Genomic DNA, 17,977 nt, shown 5'->3' on the forward strand with positions numbered 1-17,977 from the left:
TATTGGGGCATCTGTGAAACTACTGGGACATATGTGAACCTATTGGGACATCTGTGAATCTACTGGGACATCTGTAAAACTACTGGGACATATGTGAATCTATTGGGACATCTGTGAAACTATTGAGACATCTGTGAAACAACTGGGACATCTGTTAAACTATTGGGACATCTGTTAAACTACTGGTACATCTGTTAAATTATTGGGACATCTGTAAAACTATGGGGACATCTGTGAAACTAATGGGACATATGTGAAACTATTGGGGCATCTGTGAAACGACTGGGTGATCTGTGACACTAGTGGGACATATGTGACCTTATTGGGACATCTGTGAAACTATTGGGACATCTGTGAAACTATTGGGACATCTGTGAAACTATGGGGTCATCTGTGCAACTAATGGGACATATGTGAAACTATTGGGGCATCTGTGAAACTACTGGGATCATCTGTGAAACTACTGGGACATCTGTAAAACTACTGGGACATCTTTGAAACTATTGGGACATCTGTGAAACTATGGGGACATCTGTTAACCTACTGGAATATCTGTAAAACTTCTGGGACATCTGTGAAACTATTGGGACATCTGTGAAACTATTGGGACATCTGTGAAACTACTGGTACATCTGTGAAATTATTGGGACATCTGTGAAACTATGGGGACATCTGTGAAACTAATGGGACATATGTGAAACTATTGGGGCATCTGTGAAACTACTGGGACATATGTGAACCTATTGGGACATCTGTGAATCTACTGGGACATCTGTAAAACTACTGGGACATATGTGAATCTATTGGGACATCTGTGAAACTATTGAGACATCTGTGAAACAACTGGGACATCTGTTAAACTATTGGGACATCTGTTAAACTACTGGTACATCTGTTAAATTATTGGAACATCTGTAAAACTATGGGGACATCTGTGAAACTAATGGGACATATGTGAAACTATTGGGGCATCTGTTAACCTACTGGAATATCAGTAAAACTCCTGGGACATCTGTAAAACTACTGGGACATCTTTGAAACTATTGGGACATCTGTGAAACTATGGGGACATCTGTTAACCTACTGGAATATCTGTAAAACTTCTGGGACATCTGTGAAACTATTGGGACATCTGTGAAACTATTGGGACATCTGTGAAACTACTGGTACATCTGTGAAATTATTGGGACATCTGTGAAACTATGGGGACATCTGTGAAACTAATGGGACATATGTGAAACTATTGGGGCATCTGTGAAACTACTAGGACATATGTGAACCTATTGGGACATCTGTGAATCTACTGGGACATCTGTAAAACTACTGGGACATATGTGAATCTATTGGGACATCTGTGAAACTATTGAGACATCTGTGAAACAACTGGGACATCTGTTAAACTATTGGGACATCTGTTAAACTACTGGTACATCTGTTAAATTATTGGGACATCTGTAAAACTATGGGGACATCTGTGAAACTAATGGGACATATGTGAAACTATTGGGGCATCTGTGAAACGACTGGGTGATCTGTGACACTAGTGGGACATATGTGACCTTATTGGGACATCTGTGAAACTATTGGGACATCTGTGAAACTATTGGGACATCTGTGAAACTATGGGGACATCTGTGCAACTAATGGGACATATGTGAAACTATTGGGGCATCTGTGAAACTACTGGGATCATCTGTGAAACTACTGGGACATCTGTAAAACTACTGGGACATCTTTGAAACTATTGGGACATCTGTGAAACTATGGGGACATCTGTTAACCTACTGGAATATCAGTAAAACTCCTGGGACATCTGTGAAACTATTGGGACATCTGTGAAACTATTGGGACATCTGTGAAACTACTGGTACATCTGTGAAATTATTGGGACATCTGTGAAACTATGGGGACATCTGTGAAACTAATGGGACATATGTGAAACTATTGGGGCATCTGTGAAACGACTGGGTGATCTGTGAAACTACTGGGACATATGTGAACTTATTGGGACATCTGTGAAACTATTGTGACATCTGTGAAACTATTGGGACATCTGTGAAGCTATGGGGACATCTGTGAAACTAATGGGACATATGTGAAACTATTGGGGCATCTGTGAAACTACTGGGATCATCTGTGAAACTACTGGGACATCTGTAAAACTACTGGGACATCTTTGAAACTATTGGGACATCTGTGAAACTATGGGGACATCTGTTAACCTACTGGAATGTCTGTAAAACTTCTGGGACATCTGTGAAATTATTGGGACATCTGTGAAACTATTGGGACATCTGTGAAACTACTGGTACATCTGTGAAATTATTGGGACATCTGTGAAACTATGGGGACATCTGTGAAACTAATGGGACATATGTGAAACTACTGGGACATCTGTAAAACTACTGGGACATCTTTGAAACTATTGGGACATCTGTGAAACTATTGGGACATCTGTTAAACTTCTGGGACATCTGTGAAACTATTGGGACATCTGTGAAACTATTTGGGACATCTGTTAAAGTATTGGGACATCTGTGAAACTACTGGTACATCTGTTAAATTATTGGGACATCTGTGAAACTATGGGGACATCTGTGAAACTAATGGGACATATGTGAAACTATTGGGGCATCTGTGAAACGACTGGGTGATCTGTGAAACTACTGGGACATATGTGAACTTATTGGGACATCTGTGAAACTATTGGGACATCTGTGAAACTATTGGGACATCTGTGAAGCTATGGGGACATCTGTGAAACTAATGGGACATATGTGAAACTATTAGGACATCTGTGAAACTACTGGTACATGTTAAATTATTGGGACATCTGTAAAACTATGGGGACATCTGTGAAACTAATGGGACATATGTTAAACTATTGGGGCATCTGTGAAACGACTGGGTGATCTGTGACACTAGTGGGACATATGTGAACTTATTGGGACATCTGTGAAACTATTGGGACATCTGTGAAACTATTGGGACATCTGTGAAACTATGGGGTCATCTGTGCAACTAATGGGACATATGTGAAACTATTGGGGCATCTGTGAAACTACTGGGATCATCTGTGAAACTACTGGGACATCTGTAAAACTACTGGGACATCTTTGAAACTATTGGGACATCTGTGAAACTATGGGGACATCTGTTAACCTACTGGAATATCTGTAAAACTTCTGGGACATCTGTGAAACTATTGGGACATCTGTGAAACTATTGGGACATCTGTGAAACTACTGGTACATCTGTTAAATTATTGGGACATCTGTGAAACTATGGGGACATCTGTGAAACTAATGGGACATATGTGAAACTATTGGGGCATCTGTGAAACTACTGGGACATATGTAAACCTATTGGGACATCTGTGAATCTACTGGGACATCTGTAAAACTACTGGGACATATGTGAATCTATTGGGACATCTGTGAAACTATTGAGACATCTGTGAAACAACTGGGACATCTGTTAAACTATTGGGACATCTGTTAAACTACTGGTACATCTGTTAAATTATTGGGACATCTGTAAAACTATGGGGACATCTGTGAAACTAATGGGACATATGTGAAACTATTGGGGCATCTGTGAAACGACTGGGTGATCTGTGACACTAGTGGGACATATGTGAACTTATTGGGACATCTGTGAAACTATTGGGACATCTGTGAAACTATTGGGACATCTGTGAAACTATGGGGACATCTGTGCAACTAATGGGACATATGTGAAACTATTGGGGCATCTGTGAAACTACTGGGATCATCTGTGAAACTACTGGGACATCTGTAAAACTACTGGGACATCTTTGAAACTATTGGGACATCTGTGAAACTATGGGGACATCTGTTAACCTACTGGAATATCTGTAAAACTTCTGGGACATCTGTTAAAACTATTGGGACATCTGTGAAACTATTGGGACATCTGTGAAACTACTGGTACATCTGTGAAATTATTGGGACATCTGTGAAACTAATGGGACATATGTGAAACTATTGGGGCATCTGTGAAACTACTGGGACATATGTGAACCTATTGGGACATCTGTGAATCTACTGGGACATCTGTAAAACTACTGGGACATATGTGAATCTATTGGGACATCTGTGAAACTATTGAGACATCTGTGAAACAACTGGGACATCTGTTAAACTATTGGGACATCTGTTAAACTACTGGTACATCTGTTAAATTATTGGGACATCTGTAAAACTATGGGGACATCTGTGAAACTAATGGGACATATGTGAAACTATTGGGGCATCTGTGAAACGACTGGGTGATCTGTGACACTAGTGGGACATATGTGACCTTATTGGGACATCTGTGAAACTATTGGGACATCTGTGAAACTATTGGGACATCTGTGAAACTATGGGGACATCTGTGCAACTAATGGGACATATGTGAAACTATTGGGGCATCTGTGAAACTACTGGGATCATCTGTGAAACTACTGGGACATCTGTAAAACTACTGGGACATCTTTGAAACTATTGGGACATCTGTGAAACTATGGGGACATCTGTTAACCTACTGGAATATCAGTAAAACTCCTGGGATATCTGTGAAACTATTGGGACATCTGTGAAACTATTGGGACATCTGTGAAACTACTGGTACATCTGTGAAATTATTGGGACATCTGTGAAACTATGGGGACATCTGTGAAACTAATGGGACATATGTGAAACTATTGGGGCATCTGTGAAACGACTGGGTGATCTGTCAAACTACTGGGACATATGTGAACTTATTGGGACATCTGTGAAACTATTGTGACATCTGTGAAACTATTGGGACATCTGTGAAGCTATGGGGACATCTGTGAAACTAATGGGACATATGTGAAACTATTGGGACATCTGTGAAACTACTGGTACATCTGTTAAATTATTGGGACATCTGTAAAACTATGGGGACATCTGTGAAACTAATGGGACATATGTAAAACTATTGGGGCATCTGTGAAATGACTGGGTGATCTGTGACACTAGTGGGACATATGTGAACTTATTGGGACATCTGTGAAACTATTGGGACATCTGTGAAACTATTGGGACATCTGTGAAACTATGGGGACAACTGTGCAACTAATGGGACATATGTGAAACTATTGGGGCATCTGTGAAACTACTGGGATCATCTGTGAAACTACTGGGACATCTGTAAAACTACTGGGACATCTTTGAAACTATTGGGACATCTGTGAAACTATGGGGACATCTGTTAACCTACTGGAATATCAGTAAAACTCCTGGGAAATCTGTGAAACTATTGGGACATCTGTGAAACTATTGGGACATCTGTGAAACTACTGGTACAACTGTGAAATTATTGGGACATCTGTGAAACTATGGGGACATCTGTGAAACTAATGGGACATATGTGAAACTATTGGGGCATCTGTGAAACGACTGGGTGATCTGTGAAACTACTGGGACATATGTGAACTTATTGGGACATCTGTGAAACTATTGTGACATCTGTGAAACTATTGGGACATCTGTGAAGCTATGGGGACATCTGTGAAACTAATGGGACATATGTGAAACTATTGGGGCATCTGTGAAACTACTGGGATCATCTGTGAAACTACTGGGACATCTGTAAAACTACTGGGACATCTTTGAAACTATTGGGACATCTGTGAAACTATGGGGACATCTGTTAACCTACTGGAATATCTGTAAAACTTCTGGGACATCTGTGAAATTATTGGGACATCTGTGAAACTATTGGGACATCTGTGAAACTACTGGTACATCTGTGAAATTATTGGGACATCTGTGAAACTATGGGGACATCTGTGAAACTAATGGGACATATGTGAAACTACTGGGACATCTGTAAAACTACTGGGACATCTTTGAAACTATTGGGACATCTGTGAAACTATTGGGACATCTGTTAAACTTCTGGGACATCTGTGAAACTATTGGGACATCTGTGAAACTATTTGGGACATCTGTTAAAGTATTGGGACATCTGTGAAACTACTGGTACATCTGTTAAATTATTGGGACATCTGTGAAACTATGGGGACATCTGTGAAACTAATGGGACATATGTGAAACTATTGGGGCATCTGTGAAACGACTGGGTGATCTGTGAAACTACTGGGACATATGTGAACTTATTGGGACATCTGTGAAACTATTGGGACATCTGTGAAACTATTGGGACATCTGTGAAGCTATGGGGACATCTGTGAAACTAATGGGACATATGTGAAACTATTAGGACATCTGTGAAACTACTGGTACATGTTAAATTATTGGGACATCTGTAAAACTATGGGGACATCTGTGAAACTAATGGGACATATGTTAAACTATTGGGGCATCTGTGAAACGACTGGGTGATCTGTGACACTAGTGGGACATATGTGAACTTATTGGGACATCTGTGAAACTATTGGGACATCTGTGAAACTATTGGGACATCTGTGAAACTATGGGGTCATCTGTGCAACTAATGGGACATATGTGAAACTATTGGGGCATCTGTGAAACTACTGGGATCATCTGTGAAACTACTGGGACATCTGTAAAACTACTGGGACATCTTTGAAACTATTGGGACATCTGTGAAACTATGGGGACATCTGTTAACCTACTGGAATATCTGTAAAACTTCTGGGACATCTGTGAAACTATTGGGACATCTGTGAAACTATTGGGACATCTGTGAAACTACTGGTACATCTGTTAAATTATTGGGACATCTGTGAAACTATGGGGACATCTGTGAAACTAATGGGACATATGTGAAACTATTGGGGCATCTGTGAAACTACTGGGACATATGTAAACCTATTGGGACATCTGTGAATCTCCTGGGACATCTGTAAAACTACTGGGACATATGTGAATCTATTGGGACATCTGTGAAACTATTGAGACATCTGTGAAACAACTGGGACATCTGTTAAACTATTGGGACATCTGTTAAACTACTGGTACATCTGTTAAATTATTGGGACATCTGTAAAACTATGGGGACATCTGTGAAACTAATGGGACATATGTGAAACTATTGGGGCATCTGTGAAACGACTGGGTGATCTGTGACACTAGTGGGACATATGTGAACTTATTGGGACATCTGTGAAACTATTGGGACATCTGTGAAACTATTGGGACATCTGTGAAACTATGGGGACATCTGTGCAACTAATGGGACATATGTGAAACTATTGGGGCATCTGTGAAACTACTGGGATCATCTGTGAAACTACTGGGACATCTGTAAAACTACTGGGACATCTTTGAAACTATTGGGACATCTGTGAAACTATGGGGACATCTGTTAACCTACTGGAATATCTGTAAAACTTCTGGGACATCTGTTAAAACTATTGGGACATCTGTGAAACTATTGGGACATCTGTGAAACTACTGGTACATCTGTGAAATTATTGGGACATCTGTGAAACTAATGGGACATATGTGAAACTATTGGGGCATCTGTGAAACTACTGGGACATATGTGAACCTATTGGGACATCTGTGAATCTACTGGGACATCTGTAAAACTACTGGGACATATGTGAATCTATTGGGACATCTGTGAAACTATTGAGACATCTGTGAAACAACTGGGACATCTGTTAAACTATTGGGACATCTGTTAAACTACTGGTACATCTGTTAAATTATTGGGACATCTGTAAAACTATGGGGACATCTGTGAAACTAATGGGACATATGTGAAACTATTGGGGCATCTGTGAAACGACTGGGTGATCTGTGACACTAGTGGGACATATGTGACCTTATTGGGACATCTGTGAAACTATTGGGACATCTGTGAAACTATTGGGACATCTGTGAAACTATGGGGACATCTGTGCAACTAATGGGACATATGTGAAACTATTGGGGCATCTGTGAAACTACTGGGATCATCTGTGAAACTACTGGGACATCTGTAAAACTACTGGGACATCTTTGAAACTATTGGGACATCTGTGAAACTATGGGGACATCTGTTAACCTACTGGAATATCAGTAAAACTCCTGGGATATCTGTGAAACTATTGGGACATCTGTGAAACTATTGGGACATCTGTGAAACTACTGGTACATCTGTGAAATTATTGGGACATCTGTGAAACTATGGGGACATCTGTGAAACTAATGGGACATATGTGAAACTATTGGGGCATCTGTGAAACGACTGGGTGATCTGTCAAACTACTGGGACATATGTGAACTTATTGGGACATCTGTGAAACTATTGTGACATCTGTGAAACTATTGGGACATCTGTGAAGCTATGGGGACATCTGTGAAACTAATGGGACATATGTGAAACTATTGGGACATCTGTGAAACTACTGGTACATCTGTTAAATTATTGGGACATCTGTAAAACTATGGGGACATCTGTGAAACTAATGGGACATATGTGAAACTATTGGGGCATCTGTGAAATGACTGGGTGATCTGTGACACTAGTGGGACATATGTGAACTTATTGGGACATCTGTGAAACTATTGGGACATCTGTGAAACTATTGGGACATCTGTGAAACTATGGGGACAACTGTGCAACTAATGGGACATATGTGAAACTATTGGGGCATCTGTGAAACTACTGGGATCATCTGTGAAACTACTGGGACATCTGTAAAACTACTGGGACATCTTTGAAACTATTGGGACATCTGTGAAACTATGGGGACATCTGTTAACCTACTGGAATATCTGTAAAACTTCTGAGACATCTGTGAAATTATTGGGACATCTGTTAAACTATTGGGACATCTGTTAAACTACTGGTACATCTGTGAAATTATTGGGACATCTGTGAAACTATGGAGACATCTGTGAAACTAATGGGACATATGTGAAAATATTGGGGCATCTGTGAAACTACTGGGACATATGCGAAACTACTGGGACATCTGTAAAAGTACTGGGACATCTTTGAAACTATTGGGACATCTGTGAAACTATTGGGACATCTGTTAAACTTCTGGGACATCTGTGAAACTATTGGGACATCTGTGAAACTATTTGGGACATCTGTTAAAGTATTGGGACATCTGTGAAACTACTGGTACATCTGTTAAATTATTGGGACATCTGTGAAACTATGGGGACATCTGTGAAACTAATGGGACATATGTGAAACTATTGGGGCATCTGTGAAACGACTGGGTGATCTGTGAAACTACTGGGACATATGTGAACTTATTGGGACATCTGTGAAACTATTGGGACATCTGTGAAACTATTGGGACATCGGTGAAACTATGGGGACATCTGTGAAACTCATGGGACATATGTGAAACTATTGGGGCATCTGTGAAACTACTGGGATCATCTGTGAAACTAGCGGGACATCTGTAAAACTACTGGGACATCTTTGAAACTATTGGAACATCTGTGAAACTATGGGGACATCTGTTAACCTACTGGAATATCTGTAAAACTTCTGGGACATCTGTGAAACTATTGGGACATCTGTGAAACTATTGGGAAATCTGTGAAACTATTTGGGACATCTGTTAAACTATTGGGACATCTGTGAAACTACTGGTACATCTGTGAAATTATTGGGACATCTGTGAAACTATGGGGACATCTGTGAAACTAATGGGACATATGTGAAACTATTGGGGCATCTGTGAAACTACTGGGAGATATGTGAACCTATTGGGACATCTGTGAAACTTTTGGGACATCTGTGAAACTATGGGGACATCTGTTAACCTACTGGGACATCTGTGAAACTACTGGGACATCTGTTAAACTACTGGGACATCTGTTGAACTATTGGGACATCTGTGAATCTACTGGGACATCTGTAAAACTACTGGGACATATGTGAATCTATTGGGACATTTGTGAAACTATTGGGACATCTGTGAAACTATTGAGACATCTGTGAAACAACTGGGACATCTGTGAAACTATTGGGACATCTGTGAAACTATTTGGGACATCTGTTAAACTATTGGGACATCTGTGAAACTACTGATACATCTGTTAAATTATTGGGACATCTGTGAAACTATGGGGACATCTGTGAAACTAATGGGACATATGTGAAACTATTCGGGCATCTGTGAAACGACTGGGTGATCTGTGAAACTACTGGGACATATGTGAACTTATTGGGACATCTGTGAGACTATTGGGACATCTGTGAAACTATTGGGACATCTGTGAAACTATGGGGACATCTGTGCAACTAATGGGACATATGTGAAACTATTGGGGCATCTGTGAAACTACTGGGACCATCTGTGAAACTACTGGGACATCTGTAAAACTACTGGGACATCTTTGAAACTATTGGGACATCTGTGAAACTATGGGGACATCTGTTAACCTACTGGAATATCAGTAAAACTCCTGGGATATCTGTGAAACTATTGGGACATCTGTGAAACTATTGGGACATCTGTGAAACTACTGGTACATCTGTGAAATTATTGGGACATCTGTGAAACTATGGGGACATCTGTGAAACTAATGGGACATATGTGAAACTATTGGGGCATCTGTGAAACGACTGGGTGATCTGTCAAACTACTGGGACATATGTGAACTTATTGGGACATCTGTGAAACTATTGTGACATCTGTGAAACTATTGGGACATCTGTGAAGCTATGGGGACATCTGTGAAACTAATGGGACATATGTGAAACTATTGGGACATCTGTGAAACTACTGGTACATCTGTTAAATTATTGGGACATCTGTAAAACTATGGGGACATCTGTGAAACTAATGGGACATAGGTGAAACTATTGGGGCATCTGTGAAATGACTGGGTGATCTGTGACACTAGTGGGACATATGTGAACTTATTGGGACATCTGTGAAACTATTGGGACATCTGTGAAACTATTGGGACATCTGTGAAACTATGGGGACATCTGTGCAACTAATGGGACATATGTGAAACTATTGGGGCATCTGTGAAACTACTGGGATCATCTGTGAAACTACTGGGACATCTGTAAAACTACTGGGACATCTTTGAAACTATTGGGACATCTGTGAAACTATGGGGACATCTGTTAACCTACTGGAATATCTGTAAAACTTCTGGGACATCTGTGAAATTATTGGGACATCTGTGAAACTATTGGGACATCTGTGAAACTACTGGTACATCTGTGAAATTATTGGGACATCTGTTAAACTTCTGGGACATCTGTGAAACTATTGGGACATCTGTGAAACTATTTGGGACATCTGTTAAAGTATTGGGACATCTGTGAAACTACTGGTACATCTGTTAAATTATTGGGACATCTGTGAAACTATGGGGACATCTGTGAAACTAATGGGACATATGTGAAACTATTGGGGCATCTGTGAAACGACTGGGTGATCTGTGAAACTACTGGGACATATGTGAACTTATTGGGACATCTGTGAAACTATTGGGACATCTGTGAAACTATTGGGACATCGGTGAAACTATGGGGACATCTGTGAAACTCATGGGACATATGTGAAACTATTGGGGCATCTGTGAAACTACTGGGATCATCTGTGAAACTAGCGGGACATCTGTAAAACTACTGGGACATCTTTGAAACTATTGGAACATCTGTGAAACTATGGGGACATCTGTTAACCTACTGGAATATCTGTAAAACTTCTGGGACATCTGTGAAACTATTGGGACATCTGTGAAACTATTGGGAAATCTGTGAAACTATTTGGGACATCTGTTAAACTATTGGGACATCTGTGAAACTACTGGTACATCTGTGAAATTATTGGGACATCTGTGAAACTATGGGGACATCTGTGAAACTAATGGGACATATGTGAAACTATTGGGGCATCTGTGAAACTACTGGGAGATATGTGAACCTATTGGGACATCTGTGAAACTTTTGGGACATCTGTGAAACTATGGGGACATCTGTTAACCTACTGGGACATCTGTGAAACTACTGGGACATCTGTTAAACTACTGGGACATCTGTTGAACTATTGGGACATCTGTGAATCTACTGGGACATCTGTAAAACTACTGGGACATATGTGAATCTATTGGGACATTTGTGAAACTATTGGGACATCTGTGAAACTATTGAGACATCTGTGAAACAACTGGGACATCTGTGAAACTATTGGGACATCTGTGAAACTATTTGGGACATCTGTTAAACTATTGGGACATCTGTGAAACTACTGATACATCTGTTAAATTATTGGGACATCTGTGAAACTATGGGGACATCTGTGAAACTAATGGGACATATGTGAAACTATTCGGGCATCTGTGAAACGACTGGGTGATCTGTGAAACTACTGGGACATATGTGAACTTATTGGGACATCTGTGAGACTATTGGGACATCTGTGAAACTATTGGGACATCTGTGAAACTATGGGGACATCTGTGCAACTAATGGGACATATGTGAAACTATTGGGGCATCTGTGAAACTACTGGGATCATCTGTGAAACTACTGGGACATCTGTAAAACTACTGGGACATCTTTGAAACTATTGGGACATCTGTGAAACTATGGGGACATCTGTTAACCTACTGGAATATCAGTAAAACTCCTGGGATATCTGTGAAACTATTGGGACATCTGTGAAACTATTGGGACATCTGTGAAACTACTGGTACATCTGTGAAATTATTGGGACATCTGTGAAACTATGGGGACATCTGTGAAACTAATGGGACATATGTGAAACTATTGGGGCATCTGTGAAACGACTGGGTGATCTGTCAAACTACTGGGACATATGTGAACTTATTGGGACATCTGTGAAACTATTGTGACATCTGTGAAACTATTGGGACATCTGTGAAGCTATGGGGACATCTGTGAAACTAATGGGACATATGTGAAACTATTGGGACATCTGTGAAACTACTGGTACATCTGTTAAATTATTGGGACATCTGTAAAACTATGGGGACATCTGTGAAACTAATGGGACATAGGTGAAACTATTGGGGCATCTGTGAAATGACTGGGTGATCTGTGACACTAGTGGGACATATGTGAACTTATTGGGACATCTGTGAAACTATTGGGACATCTGTTAACCTACTGGAATATCTGTAAAACTTCTGGGACATCTGTGAAATTATTGGGACATCTGTTAAACTATTGGGACATCTGTTAAACTACTGGTACATCTGTGAAATTATTGGGACATCTGTGAAACTATGGAGACATCTGTGAAACTAATGGGACATATGTGAAAATATTGGGGCATCTGTGAAACTACTGGGACATATGCGAAACTACTGGGACATCTGTAAAAGTACTGGGACATCTTTGAAACTATTGGGACATCTGTGAAACTATTGGGACATCTGTTAAACTTCTGGGACATCTGTGAAACTATTGGGACATCTGTGAAACTATTTGGGACATCTGTTAAAGTATTGGGACATCTGTGAAACTACTGGTACATCTGTTAAATTATTGGGACATCTGTGAAACTATGGGGACATCTGTGAAACTAATGGGACATATGTGAAACTATTGGGGCATCTGTGAAACGACTGGGTGATCTGTGAAACTACTGGGACATATGTGAACTTATTGGGACATCTGTGAAACTATTGGGACATCTGTGAAACTATTGGGACATCGGTGAAACTATGGGGACATCTGTGAAACTCATGGGACATATGTGAAACTATTGGGGCATCTGTGAAACTACTGGGATCATCTGTGAAACTAGCGGGACATCTGTAAAACTACTGGGACATCTTTGAAACTATTGGAACATCTGTGAAACTATGGGGACATCTGTTAACCTACTGGAATATCTGTAAAACTTCTGGGACATCTGTGAAACTATTGGGACATCTGTGAAACTATTGGGAAATCTGTGAAACTATTTGGGACATCTGTTAAACTATTGGGACATCTGTGAAACTACTGGTACATCTGTGAAATTATTGGGACATCTGTGAAACTATGGGGACATCTGTGAAACTAATGGGACATATGTGAAACTATTGGGGCATCTGTGAAACTACTGGGAGATATGTGAACCTATTGGGACATCTGTGAAACTTTTGGGACATCTGTGAAACTATGGGGACATCTGTTAACCTACTGGGACATCTGTGAAACTACTGGGACATCTGTTAAACTACTGGGACATATGTGAATCTATTGGGACATTTGTGAAACTATTGGGACATCTGTGAAACTATTGAGACATCTGTGAAACAACTGGGACATCTGTGAAACTATTGGGACATCTGTGAAACTATTTGGGACATCTGTTAAACTATTGGGACATCTGTGAAACTACTGATACATCTGTTAATTTATTGGGACATCTGTGAAACTATGGGGACATCTGTGAAACTAATGGGACATATGTGAAACTATTCGGGCATCTGTGAAACGACTTGGTGATCTGTGAAACTACTGGGACATATGTGAACTTATTGGGACATCTGTGAGACTATTGGGACATCTGTGAAACTATTGGGACATCTGTGAAACTATGGGGACATCTGTGCAACTAATGGGACATATGTGAAACTATTGGGGCATCTGTGAAACTACTGGGATCATCTGTGAAACTACTGGGACATCTGTAAAACTACTGGGACATCTTTGAAACTATTGGGACATCTGTGAAACTATGGGGACATCTGTTAACCTACTGGAATATCAGTAAAACTCCTGGGATATCTGTGAAACTATTGGGACATCTGTGAAACTATTGGGACATCTGTGAAACTACTGGTACATCTGTGAAATTATTGGGACATCTGTGAAACTATGGGGACATCTGTGAAACTAATGGGACATATGTGAAACTATTGGGGCATCTGTGAAACGACTGGGTGATCTGTCAAACTACTGGGACATATGTGAACTTATTGGGACATCTGTGAAACTATTGTGACATCTGTGAAACTATTGGGACATCTGTGAAGCTATGGGGACATCTGTGAAACTAATGGGACATATGTGAAACTATTGGGACATCTGTGAAACTACTGGTACATCTGTTAAATTATTGGGACATCTGTAAAACTATGGGGACATCTGTGAAACTAATGGGACATAGGTGAAACTATTGGGGCATCTGTGAAATGACTGGGTGATCTGTGACACTAGTGGGACATATGTGAACTTATTGGGACATCTGTGAAACTATTGGGACATCTGTGAAACTATTGGGACATCTGTGAAACTATGGGGACATCTGTGCAACTAATGGGACATATGTGAAACTATTGGGGCATCTGTGAAACTACTGGGATCATCTGTGAAACTACTGGGACATCTGTAAAACTACTGGGACATCTTTGAAACTATTGGGACATCTGTGAAACTATGGGGACATCTGTTAACCTACTGGAATATCTGTAAAACTTCTGGGACATCTGTGAAATTATTGGGACATCTGTGAAACTATTGGGACATCTGTGAAACTACTGGTACATCTGTGAAATTATTGGGACATCTGTGAAACTATGGAGACATCTGTGAAACTAATGGGACATATGTGAAAATATTGGGGCATCTGTGAAACTACTGGGACATATGCGAAACTACTGGGACATCTGTAAAAGTACTGGGACATCTTTGAAACTATTGGGACATCTGTGAAACTATTGGGACATCTGTTAAACTTCTGGGACATCTGTGAAACTATTGGGACATCTGTGAAACTATTTGGGACATCTGTTAAAGTATTGGGACATCTGTGAAACTACTGGTACATCTGTTAAATTATTGGGACATCTGTGAAACTATGGGGACATCTGTGAAACTAATGGGACATATGTGAAACTATTGGGGCATCTGTGAAACGACTGGGTGATCTGTGAAACTACTGGGACATATGTGAACTTATTGGGACATCTGTGAAACTATTGGGACATCTGTGAAACTATTGGGACATCGGTGAAACTATGGGGACATCTGTAAAACTCATGGGACATATGTGAAACTATTGGGGCATCTGTGAAACTACTGGGATCATCTGTGAAACTAGCGGGACATCTGTAAAACTACTGGGACATCTTTGAAACTATTGGAACATCTGTGAAACTATGGGGACATCTGTTAACCTACTGGAATATCTGTAAAACTTCTGGGACATCTGTGAAACTATTGGGACATCTGTGAAACTATTGGGAAATCTGTGAAACTATTTGGGACATCTGTTAAACTATTGGGACATCTGTGAAACTACTGGTACATCTGTGAAATTATTGGGACATCTGTGAAACTATGGGGACATCTGTGAAACTAATGGGACATATGTGAAACTATTGGGGCATCTGTGAAACTACTGGGAGATATGTGAACCTATTGGGACATCTGTGAAACTTTTGGGACATCTGTGAAACTATGGGGACATCTGTTAACCTACTGGGACATCTGTGAAACTACTGGGACATCTGTTAAACTACTGGGACATCTGTTGAACTATTGGGACATCTGTGAATCTACTGGGACATCTGTAAAACTACTGGGACATATGTGAATCTATTGGGACATTTGTGAAACTATTGGGACATCTGTGAAACTATTGAGACATCTGTGAAACAACTGGGACATCTGTGAAACTATTGGGACATCTGTGAAACTATTTGGGACATCTGTTAAACTATTGGGACATCTGTGAAACTACTGATACATCTGTTAAATTATTGGGACATCTGTGAAACTATGGAGACATCTGTGAAACTAATGGGACATATGTGAAAATATTGGGGCATCTGTGAAACTACTGGGACATATGCGAAACTACTGGGACATCTGTAAAAGTACTGGGACATCTTTGAAACTATTGGGACATCTGTGAAACTATTGGGACATCTGTTAATCTTCTGGGACATCTGTGAAACTATTGGGACATCTGTGAAACTATTTGGGACATCTGTTAAAGTATTGGGACATCTGTGAAACTACTGGTACATCTGTTAAATTATTGGGACATCTGTGAAACTATGGGGACATCTGTGAAACTAATGGGACATATGTGAAACTATTGGGGCATCTGTGAAACGACTGGGTGATCTGTGAAACTACTGGGACATATGTGAACTTATTGGGACATCTGTGAAACTATTGGGACATCTGTGAAACTATTGGGACATCGGTGAAACTATGGGGACATCTGTGAAACTCATGGGACATATGTGAAACTATTGGGGCATCTGTGAAACTACTGGGATCATCTGTGAAACTAGCGGGACATCTGTAAAACTACTGGGACATCTTTGAAACTATTGGAACATCTGTGAAACTATGGGGACATCTGTTAACCTACTGGAATATCTGTAAAACTTTTGGGACATCTGTGAAACTATTGGGACATCTGTGAAACTATTGGGAAATCTGTGAAACTATTTGGGACATCTGTTAAACTATTGGGACATCTGTGAAACTACTGGTACATCTGTGAAATTATTGGGACATCTGTGAAACTATGGGGACATCTGTGAAACTAATGGGACATATGTGAAACTATTGGGGCATCTGTGAAACTACTGGGAGATATGTGAACCTATTGGGACATCTGTGAAACTTTTGGGACATCTGTGAAACTATGGGGACATCTGTTAACCTACTGGGACATCTGTGAAACTACTGGGACATCTGTTAAACTACTGGGACATCTGTTGAACTATTGGGACATCTGTGAATCTACTGGGACATCTGTAAAACTACTGGGACATATGTGAATCTATTGGGACATTTGTGAAACTATTGGGACATCTGTGAAACTATTGAGACATCTGTGAAACAACTGGGACATCTGTGAAACTATTGGGACATCTGTGAAACTATTTGGGACATCTGTTAAACTATTGGGACATCTGTGAAACTACTGATACATCTGTTAAATTATTGGGACATCTGTGAATCTATGGGGACATCTGTGAAACTAATGGGACATATGTGAAACTATTCGGGCATCTGTGAAACGACTGGGTGATCTGTGAAACTACTGGGACATATGTGAACT

The sequence above is a fragment of the Petromyzon marinus genome, chromosome 37 (assembly GCF_048934315.1).
Source record: "Petromyzon marinus isolate PM22_M1 ecotype Great Lakes invasive population chromosome 37, UKy_Petmar_22M1.pri1.0, whole genome shotgun sequence".
NCBI lineage: Eukaryota > Metazoa > Chordata > Hyperoartia > Petromyzontiformes > Petromyzontidae > Petromyzon > Petromyzon marinus.